Source organism: Anastrepha ludens, chromosome 4 (assembly GCF_028408465.1).
Source record: "Anastrepha ludens isolate Willacy chromosome 4, idAnaLude1.1, whole genome shotgun sequence".
Lineage (NCBI taxonomy): Eukaryota > Metazoa > Arthropoda > Insecta > Diptera > Tephritidae > Anastrepha > Anastrepha ludens.
The window spans coordinates 112,161,618-112,181,689 of NC_071500.1; the positions used below are offsets into that span (position 1 = coordinate 112,161,618).

Sequence of the window (20,072 nt, forward strand, 5' to 3'; positions counted from 1 at the left end):
ATCTTTATTTTATTAATAACAAGCCAATAAACAGTTTCTAAAGATTAAACATAACAAAACATAAACACTTATTCGAAAGCAATTATTCATAATACTTCTTCCTGGGCCAGCAATGCAATTACATCTTGAGGCAAAGTCCCGCGCTTGGTTTTCGATGGCTTACGTAAGCTGCAAATGTAGGGATCGGATGATATTAGAAGCCTGTGCAATAAATCCTCATTGGTTTGAGTTCGTGAACTTTTCATTGTATACCATCTGCCTTGTATATTGCCTTCTTATACTATGATCAATAAGCGCTTGCAACTCAATTTCGGCATACGTTTCGGTTACTGTGATTTTTTCTGGGTAACACAAAGCTTTGGACTTTTTTATGCAGTTATACGACGGATATAATTTGGGATTTATTTCTGCTGTATGCTGTCTATGCATATTATGGTCATGTGTTGAATCATTTGCATCTATTATCAGCGCAAGTGCTTGGTCTGGCGATAAACTTTTGTTGTGCTCTTTCGAAAGTCGAGATTTTTTCAACACAGTACCTCTTGACGGTAGAGACAAACACAGCTCTTTAAATAATGTTGCGGAATTTCTCTTACCGTTTGATCTAAGTCCCATTTCTGCCGCCATTAACACTTGTTCGCTATTTGATACTGCTAAAAGACTCTTTGCTTTTCTTTTCTTTGTGCGAAGAGAAGAATCGGAAAATGCCACATGTGGCCTACCTACATTGGATCTAATAGAGGATGAAGTTGATGGCCCAACATCAAGACTGTATTTTCCAAAGTCTTCACTCTTGGAAAAACAACTATAATTACGGGCTAGAACACGGGCCTTAACTCGGCAAGACCCCTCCCACTTTGAAGAAAATTGGTAACACAGTTTTTTTATACGCTCTTCTAGCTTTTTAGTATCCACGTCTCTTCCGATCACCGCAAAAATTTTCTCTAACACCGCATCACGACGCGTTTCTTTTGAGCTCGTCAGCCAAATTTCAAAAAGTTCTTTCCGAGGAATCGCCATGAACACTTCTTTTAAAGCTGTGGTAGCAAATTGTAGCAAAATTTTATTCCAGTATCTGAAACATAGAATCCTAAAGGTCGTTTTGCTGTTAAAGAGTGGACGGAACTCGATGGACCAATATAAGTTTTTCTCAGTAAAATATCAAAAATAATATTAGGCTATGGCTGTTTTAGTGATATTTTACTGAGCGGATTTGTATCGATAGTAAAAACTTTATAATCCTCTTACTTACCCATGAAGTACAAAATTGTTTAAATTTAATCAGCAAATACTCAATTTTATGAAATTGATACTTATTCGTATTATATCTTTTGACAAACTTCACAGCGATGTTCGGATAATAAATAAAAATTATTCAATTGACGCACCGGCTTGAGTTTGTAAACGGTTATCTTTCTTAAAACTATTGTTTTGATAAATTTTGAGTACACTGTCGTAAAATTTGGTCATTTTTACACAACATACCAAAAGAAAATCATTTTCGCAGAACTTTTTTTTTTTTTTAATTTTGGCATCCTAAAACGATAAAAAGTCACTGTGTGGCCCGCAGCGGAAATGCAAATAATTTATGCGAATGCGTAATTTATGCTAAAATAGTAGCAATTATAGAAAAACAAAAGATGCCAAGGCATACATAATGAATTTAATGTAATTTGAGTGGCGTTGCAGAAATGGTCAAATTCTCAAGTGTCTAATGGGAATCGGAAGCACGTTGTATTCGACTAAACTAATATTGTACTGTATATTAAAATGAAAGCTTGTAGATCACATCGAAATAAATAAGAATAAAAATATATTCCGAAACTGTACACCGCACTGTGGGGTTTTGAGCAGAAAAAACAAAGTCTATTGAATATTCAACTTTTATATTTGAATGAGAAAAATTCATTATAACTTGGTAGGAAATAGTAAAATTTTAGGGAGTTTGCGGGTCGTGACAGGGTAATCTTTCCAAGTAGGCAAGACGGAATGAGGGGAAAATCTCCACCGAAGTTGGTACCTCTGTCTTCACTGACGGCTCTAACAAGGAATCGATAGTCGGAGCAGAGGTTTTCTTTGAATCAGCCAATTTATCTATTTGCTTATTTATGCCGTGGTGCAGATCCAAACTAGGCAACTCCGGTAAGGAGAATATCAAATCTCTTGATCAAGATCAAATTGCTGCTGAGCTTGCCATGAATGTTGAGCGCTGTAGATATCTGCCTGTTGGAGGTCTCATAATGGTATCAAAACGGCCCTTTAGTACTACTTAGGGAGTGGCAGAGTGACACTTCAAACATTTCAGCTACCTACCTGCTGCATTTACTATACAAAATAAAGAAAAAATCAATGCAAGCGATCTCTCATTTTAATAAATATACGCAAACAAAAATGAAACTCTATATGAGTATCCCGACTTTGACACTTTTGATGTATAAAAACTTTGCTCTCTCGGTATTTCTCCGTCTTCTAGCTATACATAGAAAAATGAAAGACCGGTACACTTTCTATCGATTCGCTAAAAAATTATGTGCATACTTGCGACTAGAGGCTGATGGTTTCGTGGAAGTATGATAGAATTTCCCCCATTTGACTGCTGGCAAGTTCTCATCCTTATAGTATAACGTCCATATGACGTCAACTCAATAAAATAAAATAAACTTTCCTAAAACTTGTGTTTGGCCGAGTTCCTTTTCCTATTTGTGGCGTGCGTCTTGATGTTGTACCACAAATGAAGGGACCTACAATTTTAAGCCGACTCCGAATGGCTGATATTTTTTTATGAGAAGCTTTTGGGAATTATGGAAAATCCTTGCGGCAAGCTATAGGTGCCCATAAACCGCACCAAATCGTCACTCTTTGTGGGTGCATTGGTTTTTCGGCAATCACTCTTGGATTACTATTCGCCCAGATGCGGCAATTCTGCTTATTGACGAATCCACTGAGGTGAAAATGTGCCTATGGATTTTGATTTGAACGTCCGTTTTCATAATAAGATTGAATAACTTTAACGCATTGCTTGATTGTGTATCTTTCCATGGTTCAAATTGAGTTAGTCTGAAATTGAAAAATGTGAAATAAAATGCAGAAAAACCTTAACGTTTAGGTGTGGTTCACTTTCAACATCGGCTTTTGAAATTTAACCACCCTTTATAACTTCCATATGACGTCAACTCAATAAAAATGCATTGGAATTAATAAAAATGGCGTTGTCAAGGAAATGATATCTGAATATCTGAATAAAAAAATCAATATTCCTATTCTTAATTTTTTTTCTTTCAGTGGAAATAATTTTCAAAATCTTCTTGTTTTGTATTTAAGAATCTTTACTATAGAAACAAGTGGGCACTTGTAAAGGGGTTTTTAGTTTCTATTTATCAACTTAAACTAACTATGCATTCAAAAATTCAAAACCTATGTTCCCATATAACTTAACAGAGTCCCCATAGGTTGCCTGCAACATTTTTAAGGCGTCTGAAGCCGCAATTTTGTTGGAATAACAAAATTTTAAACAAATTCTTTGTTCAACTTGAATTTCCATCGTTAAATTCGAAGAACACACTCGAGCTTGACTTGTTTACAGTAGCACAGAAAACAAACTATGTGGCATATCACGCTGAAATTTGCCATGTAAGCTTATAACAGTCCTACCAAAAAACAAAAATTTATTTTTGCCATATGCCATCCGCGGACCGTTTTATTGATAACGTCTCGTTCATATTTGAGCAGAAGGTATGTATAATATTGGCCCTTAAACCCTTTTTGGGTGTAAGGCGAAGTTCCTATGTTGTTCCACAAACGAAGGGACCTACAGTTTTAAGCCGACTGCGAACGGCAGATATTTTTTATGAGAATATTTTGGGAATCATGGAAAATTCTTGCGTTAAGCGTATAGGCGTACATGTGTAATCCTCAGTTTAAGTGGTTTGATTTTCCGGATTGGGTAATCTCACTATGGTCAGTTCACACATTAATTTAAATTGGTTTGAATCTAATTATAGCCTAATTTTAGTAATACTATTTGATAGTTTGATTTGAAGTTCGTTAAATAAATTAACTAATAGCAAAAACGTCCTTCTCAGAGAATTCGGTGAGTCATCTAATTCCTTTTACTGTATTTTACTTATTAAAAAATTTAAAGCCAGTTCACTGATTGGCAACTAGCGTAGAGTCCAATCTAAATAACTTCTAATAACCAAGTAAACTTCAACTTTCACAAATCGTTATAATAAAATCAAATCAATATGGCAAATCAAATCGATTTTTAAAGTTCTCGGCTTACTAAGTGGGCACAGATGCACCAATTCATACACACATACATGGATATGTACATATGTGGGCACTTTTTTGTTATAAACTCAATAATCCGTGAAATGATATATTTTACGGCAATTCATCACACATTTTATGCGAAATAATAGCCCAATAGTTAGACCGCAATATTAACAACAACCAATGTAAAGTGGCTGACGAGAGAGGCAATCCTCCAAGGGATAGTATTATCAAAAAATCAGAAAGAATAAAGGTGGAAAAAAATTGTTAAAACAAAACTAATGATGAAAAACGACTAGAGGTTGAAAGGCGACATTAGTTACGCCAAGCCTATAACGCTACAGGCAACACAGCTCGTAAGCAACAAAGGCAGAACGTTGAAGAATATCCGACGAAGAGAGAAAAACAGCAAAGATCACTAAGGTTATATGAATGATACAGTAGTAAGCATGCAGGTTCTTGGGTACATCTCTTCGTGTGCATGCACCTCTGTACATGTGCAGATATGTAAGTGAGTATGCATATACAGGTAAGTTCAAAATAATAGCAACGCGACATTTGGCAAAGTTTTGACTATTTAGTTTTTGTTTTTTATTTATTTATTTAATTATTTTTTTATAAAAATATAATTCATATTCATGCTCCGTTTAGCGGCCTAGATAGGGTTCGGAAAACCGTAAAGCGAATCAATTGCTTTCATACAAAATAAATTAGATTAAAAATTAAAAAAAAAAAACACAATATGTAAAGTGTTAAGTTCATCAGAAATTTTATTCTTTTTATTTTCTATGTGACTACTTAGGTAGTATAGAGGGAGAAGAATGCACATAGGAACAGCAACGCCACTTATACCAGGAAATGAGTCCGTTGTGAGCCGCAGGTGCTAGGCTACATTTCTCCTTTCAGATTGAACCATCCTGAGCTTTGGATAAAGCGTAAAAGGCTGTTGAATGCTTATTAAAAAAATCATTTTTATCACCCCAAACAACAATACAAAAAATTAAATTTCACAGTTTAAAAAAAAAATTATAAAAGGGTTGGAAGCTGTTATAATCTAATAAAATACTGTCATCCTCAATTTTCGTTTTTATTGATTGATTTGACTTAAAATATTCGTCAAACTTTGTCTGAAAGAGGGCAACTCTTTTCTCCTTTTTTCTGCAATGTTTTGTTGCAGCTAAGCACTGGGTTTACTACTCCAAGGTACCTTATTGCTGCGTTCTTCGACCGGATCATTTTGAAGACGGATGTTTATTGCCTTTTCGAAATATAAAGCGCGTCTGCCAACTTGTTTTTGGTTGGCTGATAAAAAAGGCTCTGACTCCTCACCAAGCATTCGTTCGCTTGCATCATCTCGCCGTTTGAAAGAGGTTCTCTGGCTTACCAAGTTATTGATCGTAAAATCAAATATTTTAGGTCGCATATTAAAAAGCTTCGACCGGCCGCATAGTGGTGAGATGTGGGTGTACAAGTTGAAGCTTCCAACTTTGCACAATATTTTTAAAAATTCTAACAATTTTAATCAAAACCTCAAGTTTTTTAATCAGAATCTTCAGAAAAATTTTGAGTCTGTAGTTGCATACAATTTTTTATGCTGGCGAATTGTGCATTTTGTCCATACAAAGGAATGTTCAGCTTCGTTATATGGAAGAAAACGCATAATACCGTCAAGAAAAAAAATGGCGAAAATCAAAGCGAATTGTTAATTTCTTAAACCAGGCGCAAGGGAGTGCATACCCAGAATTTTTCTAAAAATTCTGTTACAAAATTTTGAAATGAGGAGATTCGTTGCATTTTTGAAAATTTTGTAGAAGGTTTCAAGGTTATGTGGTTTTTGTTGTAGTATGAGCTATAAAAATATAACAAGAAAAAAATTCAAAAGTTATAAAAAAATTTAAAAATAATCAAAACTTTGCACTGCTATTATTGTGAGCAGAGGTGTACATATATGTATAAAGAATTTTCTTTATTGTACCAAAATTTAATGGGCTCTAAGAATTTTTCTAAAAATCTGATTAAAAAACTGAAATTGTGTTGGAAAATTGCTGAGTTTTTTTTAATTTCGTGTGAGCTTTAAAAAATTGAAAAAAACATTAAAATACATAAAGAATTTAATAAGTAATCAATACTTTACAATAAGGCACACTGCTATTTTTGAGAACATAGGTGTACATATATAAGGAGTTTTCTTATTTGTGGCATGTTTTGTACCCCAAAAGCGTAGATATGTATGCACATGTGCACATATATAAATATTTCGTTGAGATGTGCCAAGTAATCAACAACAGCGATCTGAATGTCTGAAGGTAATCACGAAATTGACGTCAAACCAAGGATGGAAAAAAGTTTTGAAAAAAGGAGAAATAGGTTTTCGAGGAACTAACAATAATTTTGTATATATATGTATGTATACATACATATTATAAAAAAAAAAACATAAATAACAAAAAACTGAGCAACAGCAAAATTGTGAAATGAGAATAACAAAAAGTGCAGTATTACATTTGTGTACTCGTACGTTCGGGCAGCAAAAACAATTCCAAGAGCAGTCAAAGCAAGAAGGACTAATGGGATGTGATCCAGCAATAACTACAAATTCATACTTAAACGCATCCACAAAATTATCATTAACAGTTGAGCAACATAGAGAGTGCTTGCGAAGCCACTCTCGGTAGCGAGACAAAAAACAAATTCACGTACGCAAAATCATTGGTTGACACATAGTGCATATGTATGTATGTATGAATGTGTATACTTGCATATACTTATAAAAGGCACAAAAAACTACCAGCAACAGCAATAAGCTTGGTTCATTTGTCACACCGGTACAAACGCACGCAGCGAACGAAATCACTGCTCACCAAATAGCCGAGACCTAGCCTAGACGATCTACAATGCACACACACACGCGCACGTAGTAGATATGAATATTGTATGTGCGTGCACAAGATCCGTAGGGGGTGAACGAGTGTGTGCGGCAGGGGTGTGAAAGTTTCTGAAAAACAAACCAGCGGAAAATGAGAAAACTTTCGCTAAAATCAAACAAAAAAATGCAAAGAGAATTGAAAAATTAAACATAGAGGAATGAAAAATCAAAAGAGGCAAACAACCAAAAAAATCGAACAAAAACGTAAAGACCAAATTGAGCGAGAATCATGAAAAAATAAACATAGAGCAAGAAATATGTGCGTACGTACGTATGTGAAGCCAAGGAAAACAAAGCACATGAAATAAAAGCAGTGAAAAAATGTATGCTCTCACTGCCCTGCAGGAAATCAAACAAACTTGAAACTAATGACTCATAGTTACAGGCATGAATTACAGGTAAAACTCCTTTTAAGTATATTTTATGTATACATACATATGTATGTATATATTTAAGGGGTTATACGCAGTTATGACTTTCAAAAAAATCGATTTTTTTTTATTGCATTTTTGTAATGTACATATATTCAAAAGTATTCGCACGAAATTTGAAGTAGATCTAAGCAATACTTTCGGAGTTATACCTAAATATGTAGAGATGCCTCGGCACGTTTTAAGGTAGGTATTGAAACTTTAAACGTGTTTTTTTCAAAACGGCATTTTTCAAGTCGGTGTACACGATATTTCGAAAACGGCTTGTTTGATCGGTCAACCGTTTTAACTCAATCTTTAAAGATACATTTTCTAGTAATTAATCGTTCCTTTTGTAAATCTGATACTTATTTTCCATGTTATAAACAATTTACGGCCAAATTTTAACGTAAAAATCGAAATCATTTCTTTTAAAAGCTGCCATTTTGTGAAAATTCACTATTTTGATTAGTCGAACGATTAATTACTAGATAATCTAATATATTAACAAAATTTGTTTGGTTTTTTGATTTCAGATAATCCAATGCTGAGTTACAATGTACACCGTAAATCGTCTTTTTTTAAAGGAGGTTCCAGAAATCGCCTGCAGCGCGCTCTATAATCAACATTTTCATAAATAAAAAATTTTGTTACGTTCTTGAAGGATGCTTTTATAACCGCCAAAAATTTTCAAATTAAAATATTCTGAAGTTTCTTCAGGATAAATCCTTGACAACCCGTCTTTTATTTGCTTCATAACTGCGTATAACCCCTTAAGTTCTTAATTGGCATATTAATACCAGCTCTTACAAGATATGTAAGAATTAATATAGCAAGAAATTTAAGCATTGTAATAAGGTGACCAGCTGATATATATTTTCATATTTGAACCCAGAGCAGCTAAGATATTTATATAAAAAATTGCATTAACACCCTTTATAGGGCCGAGTTTTTCTCTTATTTGTAGTATGCGTCATGATGTTTTCCCCAAAATGGATGGACCTACGACTTTATGCCGTTTCCGAATAGCTAATGATTTTTTCTGAGGATCCTTTTCATGCCAGAAATACACGCGGAGACTAGCCATTGGCTGCCGCGTGGCGACCGCTATTAAAAAAAAAACATTTTATATCGTTCCATAGCGGGTTTCGAACGCGGGCGTTACCGGATAGCAGTCACGCACAAACCATTCGACTACGGCGGTCTCCACTTGCTTTGATTTATATTTTTTTGTTGCATATCTATAATTTTTATAAACAAAATCTTACCTCCGGCAGCACTGATTATCGCAAGGACTTCACCATAGCAGCTCTGCACCCGACACACCGTAGTCTACTGCTTCATAAATGAGAAGTGTTATGTGATTTTCTAAAATTTAAAATTCAGATTGTTTTCAGATGCAGATAATAATTGAAGGACTATTTTACTTCTTGTTTTGTGTGTCCTACGCGGTACTTTTATTTCGATATGTAAATAAGTATGTTTATAGGCAGTTTTTACTTACTGAAGAGCCGGTTGTGGGTAATACAGTAGCCGCTGAGTGAACGAGTGAGTGAGGCAGGCCGGTATCGAACCACTTATGTGTGTGTGTATGTACGAATGTTTGTAGTTTGCGTATACGTATGTATGTATGTAAAGCGACAAACCAACAAAAAATACAAAGCGCTGAGTAAGACACAGCAAACAAAGTAGAGAAGCCAAAAGATCAGTTGACTGATCGTCAAGCTACCGGGGGAAAGTGGTGGGGAAGTAGTATTTATATGAACCTTTGATGTCTGTTTGCTTGCATGATGCTTTTTTGAGCATCTTATAATACATTCGTGTTATACATACACACATGCACGTACCTATGTGTGTGTTGGTTTGTTTGTAATCGGGTGACGAAGAAAACACTCGAAGAGGTTGAGGAAACCAGTCAAACCAGCTGTGAAACAAACAAAGTAAGCAAGTAAGAGAAAAAAGTTAAAAAAAAAAAAATAAACTCTTTAAAAAAGAAATACAAAAATCATAATGTATGGAGCACGAAAACACAAATAGAAGAAAAAACACTAAATAACAAGAAAGATAAACGGTACCATACACCTTGAAAGGCCTATAAGAGACCTAAAAGTAGAAAAGCAAACAAATACAAAAAACAAGCAAATAACCGATGAAAAAACAGACAACAGCAAACTGAAAAAATCAGAAAAGCAAACTAAATAATGTGAGAAGAGGGGTGATTGGGGAGGGTTAAAAAACAAATGAAAAGTAAACTTTTAAATTAAAAAAGATCCATGCAAATAGATACATAAACAAGCCGACATGGGCGCAAGTGCTGGAGCAACAGAAGAGCCATCAGAGGCCTATTTATTCAACACAGTCAATTTTACTTGCATGTAGCTGTACAGAAATGCACACATATTGTATATGCTCATACATGCTATATATACCCATATATCATTATTTTGTACATACGAAATGACAGTAAGATAAACAAGTTTTTTCCTCTATACAAATTTATTTTTTGTCTGCCTTTTTATCTGTTTATGTAGCCAGCTCGTTTTTTTATCATTTTCTTGCTTTTAAATCTTTTTATGTTCATTTTTTTCCACATTTCAAGCCGTTCCAAATAGGCCTATGCCTGTGAGTGAACGAGTGCTTATTTACTTGTACCCACATCTGAACAGGCACCTACATACATACATATGTATGTTTTGGTGTGGGAGTCTTGATCGTTCTCTGCACAATGTGGTGGTCACGTTTCCATTACCTATTAAATAAATTGAGTAGACAACTAGTGGAGAAGGAGAACTTAATTACAAATATACATACACATGTACATATGCATGTACTTATTAACAAAATTTCGGCAAGGCAGTGCGCGAGAGCGTAAATGTGTGTGGAAACGATTGTATCTGAACGGGAGTGCTGGGGCGAGTGTGTTATCGTTGTGCACGAAAGAGAGTGCTCTTTGTAAATGCGCGAATGCCATATGCAGAGATGATCTTTCGCTACAGAATGGAATAAATGCTCTTATTCTAACTGAACAATATGAAATTAGCACTCAAACTTAAAAGTTACTCATTACAGAGATGATGTAGATTACATATTAAGCTCTTACTGACACTAATGAAGTTTTTGCTTCTGCTGAGAGAAATGTGAGTTCTAAGCGCACTGTAAGTGCAATGTAAAGAGCAGCAAACTGCGGGCATAGTGCAACAGAAAATCGCTTGTGCATGCGAAAAGAAGTTAAAGAGACGCACAGCTGACATGGCGTATATAAAAAAGTTGAACAGCTGAGCATGTCAGAACAATAAGTAATTCAAGGTTTGGGTATAAATGAAATTTTTTGATGTTTTAAACACATAAGCTGTAATATTTTTTATAAAGAATTCAATCAAGTTTAAACAATAAAACGCTTCCAGAGAGAGTTTAAAATAACATACATATATACAAAAACATGCACACACATTCATACCTATGTACATACACGAGTATATATAATCGTATATTTTCACAGTTCCTACATTCTTTTCTCCAAAGCATTTATCGCTCATAAACAGCCATTTTTACTCTTTTCGCCAATGAAGAGCATGATCAGTTTACCCGCTCGATCGATTCGATACTCTTTGCTAAGTTTTTTTCCCCACTACCGCCTAATTAAAGAGTTTTTATTATCCACTCCTGCTCTTTCCAACTCTTTCACTCACTTAAGTACTTTTCTTCTTCTTCCTCAGTTTCTCTAAAATTAGTGAGCATTTTTAAATCTTGAGATCTTTTCTACTCTTGAGTTTATTTTCGTGTACGCTCTGCTTTTGTAAATGGTCAACAGAGTTTGCTGCTCAGTTCTTGTACTCACTAAAAGATTGTGAAGGTAATATTGACTCACGACTAAATGAACGAGATTAAAAGGTTACTCGTAATTTATTTAAAATAATTGTTATAGAATGTTTTTTAAGCAGCGCAAATGTATGTGCAAATATGCAGTAGAAAATTCGTTGGTTTTTAGTAAAGGATTGCATTTATATTATTTAAGGGGCACAACTAGTGGAAAAAATGATTTTGGCTTTAGAAATCTTATATCGTTTATTCCTGTTAAGCTTTACATAAATGGTTTAAAGTAAATAAATCAATAATTTTGAATTTATACGCGCTTTTAACCCAAAACGATTTTTTTCTAATTTGCTGCAGCTGAAGTTATTATATTTATGTACATATATCTACATATATTATGTATACATACACACAGATACATATATGTTATTGCTTTTATTTAATATGACGTAAAAATCATTCAATCGGTTTGAATATTTTTCCAGCTTGTTTTGCAAAAACAACAAACACGATTTTCCTCACACAATCAACCCTGACTTTGTTGATTTCACAAATAAATGGCAAATTGCTGTGCGTACTTTAAACATTTTATGTAATATAAGTCTACCATTTTATCAGATTTAAATTTTTCTTATGATTGTGCTCAAAATATAATATATTTTCATCACTCAAAATATTTTTTATATAGTAAATTTTTTTACTATATAGTAAAAAATGTATTCATAATTTCATAGAATTTTATATTGACATCGCGTCAATTGAAAGTAATGCTAACATTGAGCCTGTTAGTAGCGAAGAAGTAATGAGCGAAATTTTCAAAATGAAAACCAAAAACACGCCTGCTTTCGTCCTCTTAACTGCAGAAATTCTTCAGAGATTGCCCAGTAATTGTGCTACTTATCTGTCTCAATTGATCAATTTGTGTTTTTTGTTAAAATATGTTCCTATGTGCTGGAAGACAGCAGAAGTAATTATGATTCTGAAAGCCGGAAATGATGTGTCTTCATACCGATCTATTTCTCTGCTACCAATGCTGTCCAAACTGTTTGAACGACTGTTACTGACTCGAATGTTGCCGATTATAGAAAACAAGAGAGTTATTCCAACGCACCAATTTGGCTTTCGAAAAAAATCACTCTACAATCGACCAAGTTCACAGGGTTGTTAGAACCATAGAGTGAGCGATAGAGGAAAATAAAGTTTGCGCAGCGTTGTTCCTTGACGTCTCGCAGGCGTTTGATAAAGTTTGGTATACGGGCTTACCCCACAAACTAAAGCTGATTTTGCCCAGGAATTATTGCGAACTCCTTTCTTCCTACCTTGATGACCGATACTTTCGTGTACTTTCGTACTTGACAACGCCTATTCTTCATTACAAGAAGCAAGCGCGGGGGTACCTCAAAGAAGCATCCTAAGCGCTCTCCTATACCTCTTGTATACGCATGACTTACCGGTTCACAAGCAACACGTTACCGCAACCTTTGCAGATGACACGGCTATCCTAGCAGTTGGAGAATTAATCGAGACTACAACGACGAAATTGCAATAAGCGTTGAATTCTATTGCAACATGGGCAAACAAATGGTGTATCAAACTAAATAATTCAAAATCAGTGCACATTGTATTCGGCCTAAAAAAAAAACAATTTAGAAGCCAGTCTACATAAACAGCGTAAATATACCGAACGTCAACGAGGCAAGGCGTTGGAAGGCGCATGTCAAGAAAAAGCGTGAAGAGCTGGAATTAAAAATAAAAAACCTTATTTATCAGACACTCTATTCTGTCAACGAACAACAAACTAGTGTTATATAATCAAATTCTTAAACCGGTCTTGACGTATGCCTTTCAGCTATGGGGATGCTCAAGCGAATCTTGCATGACTATTATTCAACGATTCCAAAATAAAGTGTCCTCAATGCTCCATACTATGTGAGAAATCTCGAACTCCACCGTGAAGTATGTCATGGCTCACAGATAACGTTTAAGTACACATGTCGACGGTGAAACATTGGCTTTGCTCCAGCCAAATACTCATCGTAGGCGGTTCAAGCGTAAAGCAGTTTTAGACCAGATGGGCACCCAGTAGCAGCTGTATTTTATATATTTATAAATTCGTAATGAATTTATAAATATTGAGGTATCTTAGTTTTTCCTTTTTTAATATATATATGTGCAATAAAAATTGCTCGTTAGTATCTTTATTTAGTTGTACTAGTTGTAATTTCTAAACGTTATTCTGTTTATACTTTAACTAGCAAACCCGGCCCCCTTCGCAGGGCACACTAAAATAGAATAGATATGGTTTAGAACAGAAAATATATGGTTTTCATATTATTTATTTCTTTATTCTTTATTCAAGCGCTTTGGCATAAACAATATTTTTTGTTTTTCTATTTGTTTTTGAGTAAATATAAAATATAAATTGAAAATCAGGAAAAAAGAAGATTGTTTTTAAATTTCAAATCAACGCATATGAATAAACAATTGTCTTTTTACCTGATCATCCATGAATTTTTCGTTTCAATTTATAGGTTTTATTAAGCATTGGAGCTTTCTTAACCATTATCCATTTATATTTTTCAAAAAAAAAAAACGAAAAAAAAAATTTTTTCCACGAACACATAATTTCATTCGGATTTCACATTAAATTCTCAAATTTCGTAAGAAATTATTCACTGTTCCAAAATCCACTCCAAAAAAATTCACAAACAATTTTTACATGTTGCACTTACGTTTTTTCCGTATGGCATCCAAATCAGAAAGAAATATTGACACATTGTAACTCACACTGTCAATTTGACAGTTCAGTTCCGCCCCAAGCGTTAAAAAAGTAAGCGACATTATGGCTGGCTCAAAATAACGCTGTACCCGTTGCCACTGCTCCGAATTACAACCAAACTTTACGAAACCCATTTCCAATACTTACTTAACAATGTGCATAAGTTTGGTTTAATTCGGTGCAAAGACACGGCGGGTCCACGTTTTGGCATATATTTCGAGACCCTAGTCATCAATAGGTATGAAAATTACCCCGTATTAAAGCACTTATCAACAGCTTTCATTTGATACCCATATTGAACATACACAACCAAAGGTTACCCGGGTCCACGTTTTCACCTATATCTCGAGATCCCAGTCACGGAGCGGCATGAAAAATACTCTGTACTAAAGCATTCACCAACAGCTTCAATTTGATATCCATATTGTACAAACACATTCTAGGGTCCTCGTTTTGGTCTCTATCTCGAGACCCTAGTCACGGAGCTGCATGAAAAATACTCTGGACTAAAGCATTCACCAACAGCTTCCATTTGATACCCATATTGTACATACACATCCGAAGGTTACCCGGGTCCACGTTTTGACCTATATCTCGAGCCCTATTTCCAAAATAAAATATAATCCATGTTACTCGTGGATGATGTAGCTTTCGAATGGTGAAAGAATTTTTAAAATCGGTCCAGTAGTTTTTGAGCCTATTCATTACAATCAAACAAACAAACAAACAAAGTTTTCCTGTTTATAATATTAGTATAGATATGCGTTAAGGGGGAACTCCACTGTGAACACGTGAAAATTAAGTGATTGTCATGATGTTTTTGTTATAAGTAGGGATGATTATTTGAGGATCGGACAAATTATAATTTATTTAACATATACTCAACTATACTGACACAAATTTTTATTAGAAAATATTAAAAATTACAATAGTTATTAATACATATTAATGCAATGACATCATAAAAAACTGATGCACCCTGCTGGCCACGATACAGCGGTGAAAAATCATCTGAAACCAAGAAACCAAAAAAATTCTTAATCTATACATCAATGGCTATCGTCATACGTGGCGGTGTTGTTTTTATTTTTTTTTTTAGAAAATGGTGCAGGTTTGAAAAATGAGTTTGTGTTTTTACACTTTTTTGTTTTCGAAAGGCTTGAAAAAATATTAATTTTGGGAATTGTTAAAAACAGCTATGTACGACTGTAGCCAATACATGTACAAAAATTAAAAAAAAAAGTTAAAATCGATTCATAAGTCTTCGAGAAATCGAGGCCACCGTGCTCAGAAAAGTCGTTTTGAGAAAAACGCGTTTAAAGTTTTCATTGGCCGTTGTAACTCACTGCCTGCACTTATTGTATTGGGTATAACTTCGTCAATTTTCAAGATTTTAAGTTGACATTTTTTTTACATATTTTTGAATATATCTACTTTAAGCAATTGCAAAAAAAATCGATTGTTTTGAAAAATCCATATAACAACTCATTTTTGAGAATGCCCCAAAAATTCCATAGAATAAATTTAGCTAACTGGTAAACCCTTTTTTTAATCTTGACTTAGACCACTTTCTTAATTATAAGCACATATCTACATATCGATGGCTTAATATAGAAAAGGCGTATCTACACTTTTCGTTACTTTTCAGGAGAAGGAAAAAACTGAATAAAACCTTAAAAACTTAAGATGCAAAAAACATTTCTATTGCAATTTTTATTCAAAACAGGTAACAAATTCAATTCTGGTATAATTTTGTTATTATTTTTAATTTCTTTGAAGTTATTTGGGATAGGGTTTTTTGTTATTATTTTTCTTGAAAATAAATTTAAGTTAGGGATTTTTATTGTAAGTTAAAATTCGGTTAAACTATTATAATAATTCATGTTTGAAGTAAAATAAATAAATAATTTAAACTAAAATACATATTTCAAGGCAGATACTATTATACTGAAAACAAATTAGGTTTTATAAGGTAAATTATCATAACAATGGTGGCAATCTGCTGAAAGAAATTTTTTTAGGTCTTGCAAATGGTCCCACTTTTATTTAGATATGGCTATTTTCTCTTTATAAAGGGATACAGGGTCGGGGGACACATTTTTAATCGGAAACTTCGATCTCTGTGGGAGTAACTGATATTCATCTGTTACATTTGTTTTAAAATAAATTGATCCTGACGAGTCATACGCCAAGGCTCGAAGCATGCTTACTGATCTCCAATGCCCCTGCCTGTAATTTAAGAAAAGCTTAAGTATATATATTTAAAGAGTTGTTGCAATATTCACCTGGTCGTATTGATGTGTATATCTTTGAAATATTTTCGAAATTTCAAAAATTATCATAACGCAAATGGTGCGCTTGTAGAGGTGCTGGAACTTTTCTAGCTCCTTTAATGAGTTGAACAAATTGAGACGGCAAGTTTATTTGTTTTTATTTATTTTTCTCTCTATAAGGGAATGCGTTGTATCACATTCCATTTGCGTATGACCACTTATTAAAAACTTCTGTTCAATTGATATTTCGGTTTCCTTTGAAAAATTCAACAAGGCGTTAGACAAAACAGTATTACGGATTTGGTGAAAGCAACCATCCGAGTAAATAATAATGTGATGGGTTTCAGGTGATCGAGCATGGAAATTCCTTAAGTGCTTAATAATACATGTAGCAAGAACGGAAGAGACTAAATTTCCATCTGTTTCGTCCCACACATAATTATCTGATTCATGCGTTACAATATTATAGACAGTAAAGTTATGTAGTTGAAGCTTCATTTTATAATATGCAGCACTCGCGTTTAGTTGAGGCACTAATTTAACTGCCTGCACATCCATACAGAATACTGCACATAGCCCGGATTCAGCATTTTTGATATCGTTTTGCTTTTCTACACGCATTTTTCCGATTTCTTCTCTATGTTTTTCGTATTGTTCATTGGAAACATTATTAGCTTCATGTGATATGCAAAAATTGCACTGATCTTTTCTTGGCTTAAAAATAGAATAATTTAATTCCTTTCTTAATTGCGTAAATATTGGGTACGACAATTTTAGGCCTCCATTTTCTTTTTCGGATTCACACTCGTTGACATAAAGGTTGTAAATCTCCTGATATGAGGAAAAATCCGATTCGAAGTAAAACTTTTTGCTATCTTTTCGACAATAATGTGACTCCATTTTTGCCAACTCCTCTAAACATTTTTTTAGAAAGTCACGTCGGTTTTTGTTGCGCTGACCTATAACTGATGATCGCTTAGCATTTTTGCGCAAAATTAAAGCTTTATCTGGACTGCATTGAGTACCGTGTTTACCGCCACTGCTAATCCAATCTCGAACCATCTTTTGCTTTACTCCTAGTGTTAAATAAAACATTTCACGGCACACTTGTAATCGCTTTGAATTATGACTCAAGAAATATGATATGGACTGATTCTGCCGCGAATTCTCAGACGTTTTCCGTTTTGTTTCAGAAAAGCTTGTAAGACCTGCAACATACTGCCTCTTTTGCTCCCAGGACATCTCCCAAAACAAACTAAAATTTTCTTTTCGCGTGGACTTATTAAACGTCGAACACTTTCTCACCGCACTTTTTACACAAAATCGTGATGAACATGGCTCCCCTAATTGCCTAGAAGGTTTTTGATAAAGTTCTTTTTTTGATATCTCCAAATATTCCACGCCTTCCATTCTTTTTTTTTATTTACATTTTGTTTCCATAAGGCTTTGTTAGCAGTATTTTTCCTTTTTGGAACACCATCTGAATCAGAATTTTCTTTTGCACAATTCATGTTATTAAAACTTTCAATAAAAAAACTGTTTCCAACACAAAAACGATAATTGAACTGACACAAAAAACAAAAACGCACCAAAGAACGCAACGTAGCACATCAAATATTCTTGTGCTAGATAAACTCGGGGAAATCCCTTTTTCTTTTAAAGTAAATACAAAAGCAAAACAATAAGAATAGACACACAATTAAGGCAACAAAAAAATTCGCCAAGCAAAAACCAATTTCTGTTGTGGCTTTGATTGTGTGTCTATTTTAAATTCAACTTTAAATTACTTAGGGCTTTTTTCTTTCAAAAAAAAACTTCGAATAAGGTAGGGCTTTTTTTTATATACACTATAAATCCGTTATTTGCGATCATAGCCCACTAATTTTTTAAGGGGAGGTGTATTTGACAGTGGTCTACCAGAATACATTAAAAACGCGATTTCGAAAAAAATGTAGATACGCCTTTTCTATATTAAGCCATCGCAAAGGATCCATTTCTCATTGAAAGCAACCCTTCGTGGCGAAATTCTCTTCCTATTTTGTGTTTGAACTAGTGAGAAAAATTAATCTTAGCATGCCTCAGTTACAAGTCTCAGCCGTTCAGCAGGCACATGTCTCTTTCAGTGACTTTCACAACTTTGACCGTAACAATTTTTTCAAAGGCATCTTTTAATTTTTTTTAACAAAAAATGATTTTAATAGCTTCTTTGCAGCTGATATCCGAGTGTCTTTTAAGAAAAGGATGTTTGAAGTGACCACCATATCTCAGAATTGGAAATGAAAAAATAAAAAATTTAAATAATTGCATTTCTTTAACGTAAAAGTTAATCAAGGGATAAGTAAAATATAATTGGCAAAAAAAATGCCAGCTTCACGAAACATTGAGTTAAATTTTTTTCCTCAGATGAGGAACGTCTAAGTTGAAAAATAGGAATTATTGCATTTAGTAGTAATTAATCAAGGGATACTTAAAATATCGCTATAAAAAATGCCGGCTTCTCAAACCATTTTGATTTATGGTGAACATTTTTCTCTTACATTTTTCAATAAAACAGGAAATACTTATCTGTAAGAAAAATCTGTTTATTAATTAAATTAAAAACTATATTAATAAAAAGAGTTTATAAAAGACAGACTATTTGTGGGAAATCTTCCTTAAGAGAAAAAAGTTTTGGTATTTTTGTCGTTTAAAGTTTCAAAAGCACTTCGCACCTGGTCCAGTTGGGCGATCTTAACAAGCAAGCGTACAAGTAAACATTGAGAAAATTCAGCAGATTGACGTGAAATGTTTCGTGTATAAAGTATATGTAAATATGAGTGTGTGAATATAAGTATGTGTGCATATATTATGAATGTAAAACCAATCGCTTTTCGAAAATCCTGACAACTCATAACACCTTAACACCATTGAATTGTTTGCGCTCACGGCGGTATGACAGCTTACAATATTTGCTTATGGGCGAAAATTTGGTATTTTTGTGCTCAGAAAACTCTTAACACCTCAAAAATAGTTTCGACCTCAATGAATAGAACTAATTTTAAGTTTATGCTTGAATGGCATGCTAAAATATTAACAAGTTTCAAATTAGATGAGCAATCAAATCGAAGCGAAAATTAATGCGAAGGAATTTGTGGGCTCAAAGTGGTATGCCTTATGTATGTATGTATGTACGTGTGTGTTTGTATGCGCAAAATTCAACACAGATTTCTATAAAAGCAAATAGCAGGTGAAAAATAGCAAGGTTTAAAAAATCAGAAAGGCAAACTACGAAATAAAAAATACTCGTAAGCATTTGAAAAAAGCAGAATACAAAAAGTATTTATTTAAAAAAAAAATGAAGCAAATGAGTGGATAAGCATAGGAAGTTTATGGGTGCAAGTGTTGAAGCAACGGACGAAGGGCCATCTTAGGCCTTTTCATTAAATACAGTCAGTACTTTTATGTACATATGTATATGTGTGTGTGTGTGTGTAACTTGTGAATTTTCACAACTAATCATTTCGAACGTCTGCTGTCAGTCTCGCTGTTATTGACGTCACAGCCAAAGTGAAGTGAAAATTAGACGCAAAAAAAAAAACAAAATTGTATAAAAATAAATG

At 33.9% G+C, this 20,072-nt stretch overlaps 1 long non-coding RNA gene across 1 annotated transcript; it reads right to left on the bottom strand.

Moving 5' to 3' along the window:
• Nucleotides 1-8,896: 8,896 nt before the first annotated feature.
• On the bottom strand, nucleotides 8,897-10,614 carry LOC128860637 (uncharacterized). The gene is made up of 3 exons (XR_008454281.1): nucleotides 10,420-10,614; nucleotides 9,036-10,357; nucleotides 8,897-8,976 (listed from the first exon to the last, which is right to left on the bottom strand). It is a non-coding gene; the product is annotated as an uncharacterized LOC128860637 (long non-coding RNA).
• Nucleotides 10,615-20,072: the final 9,458 nt, after the last annotated feature.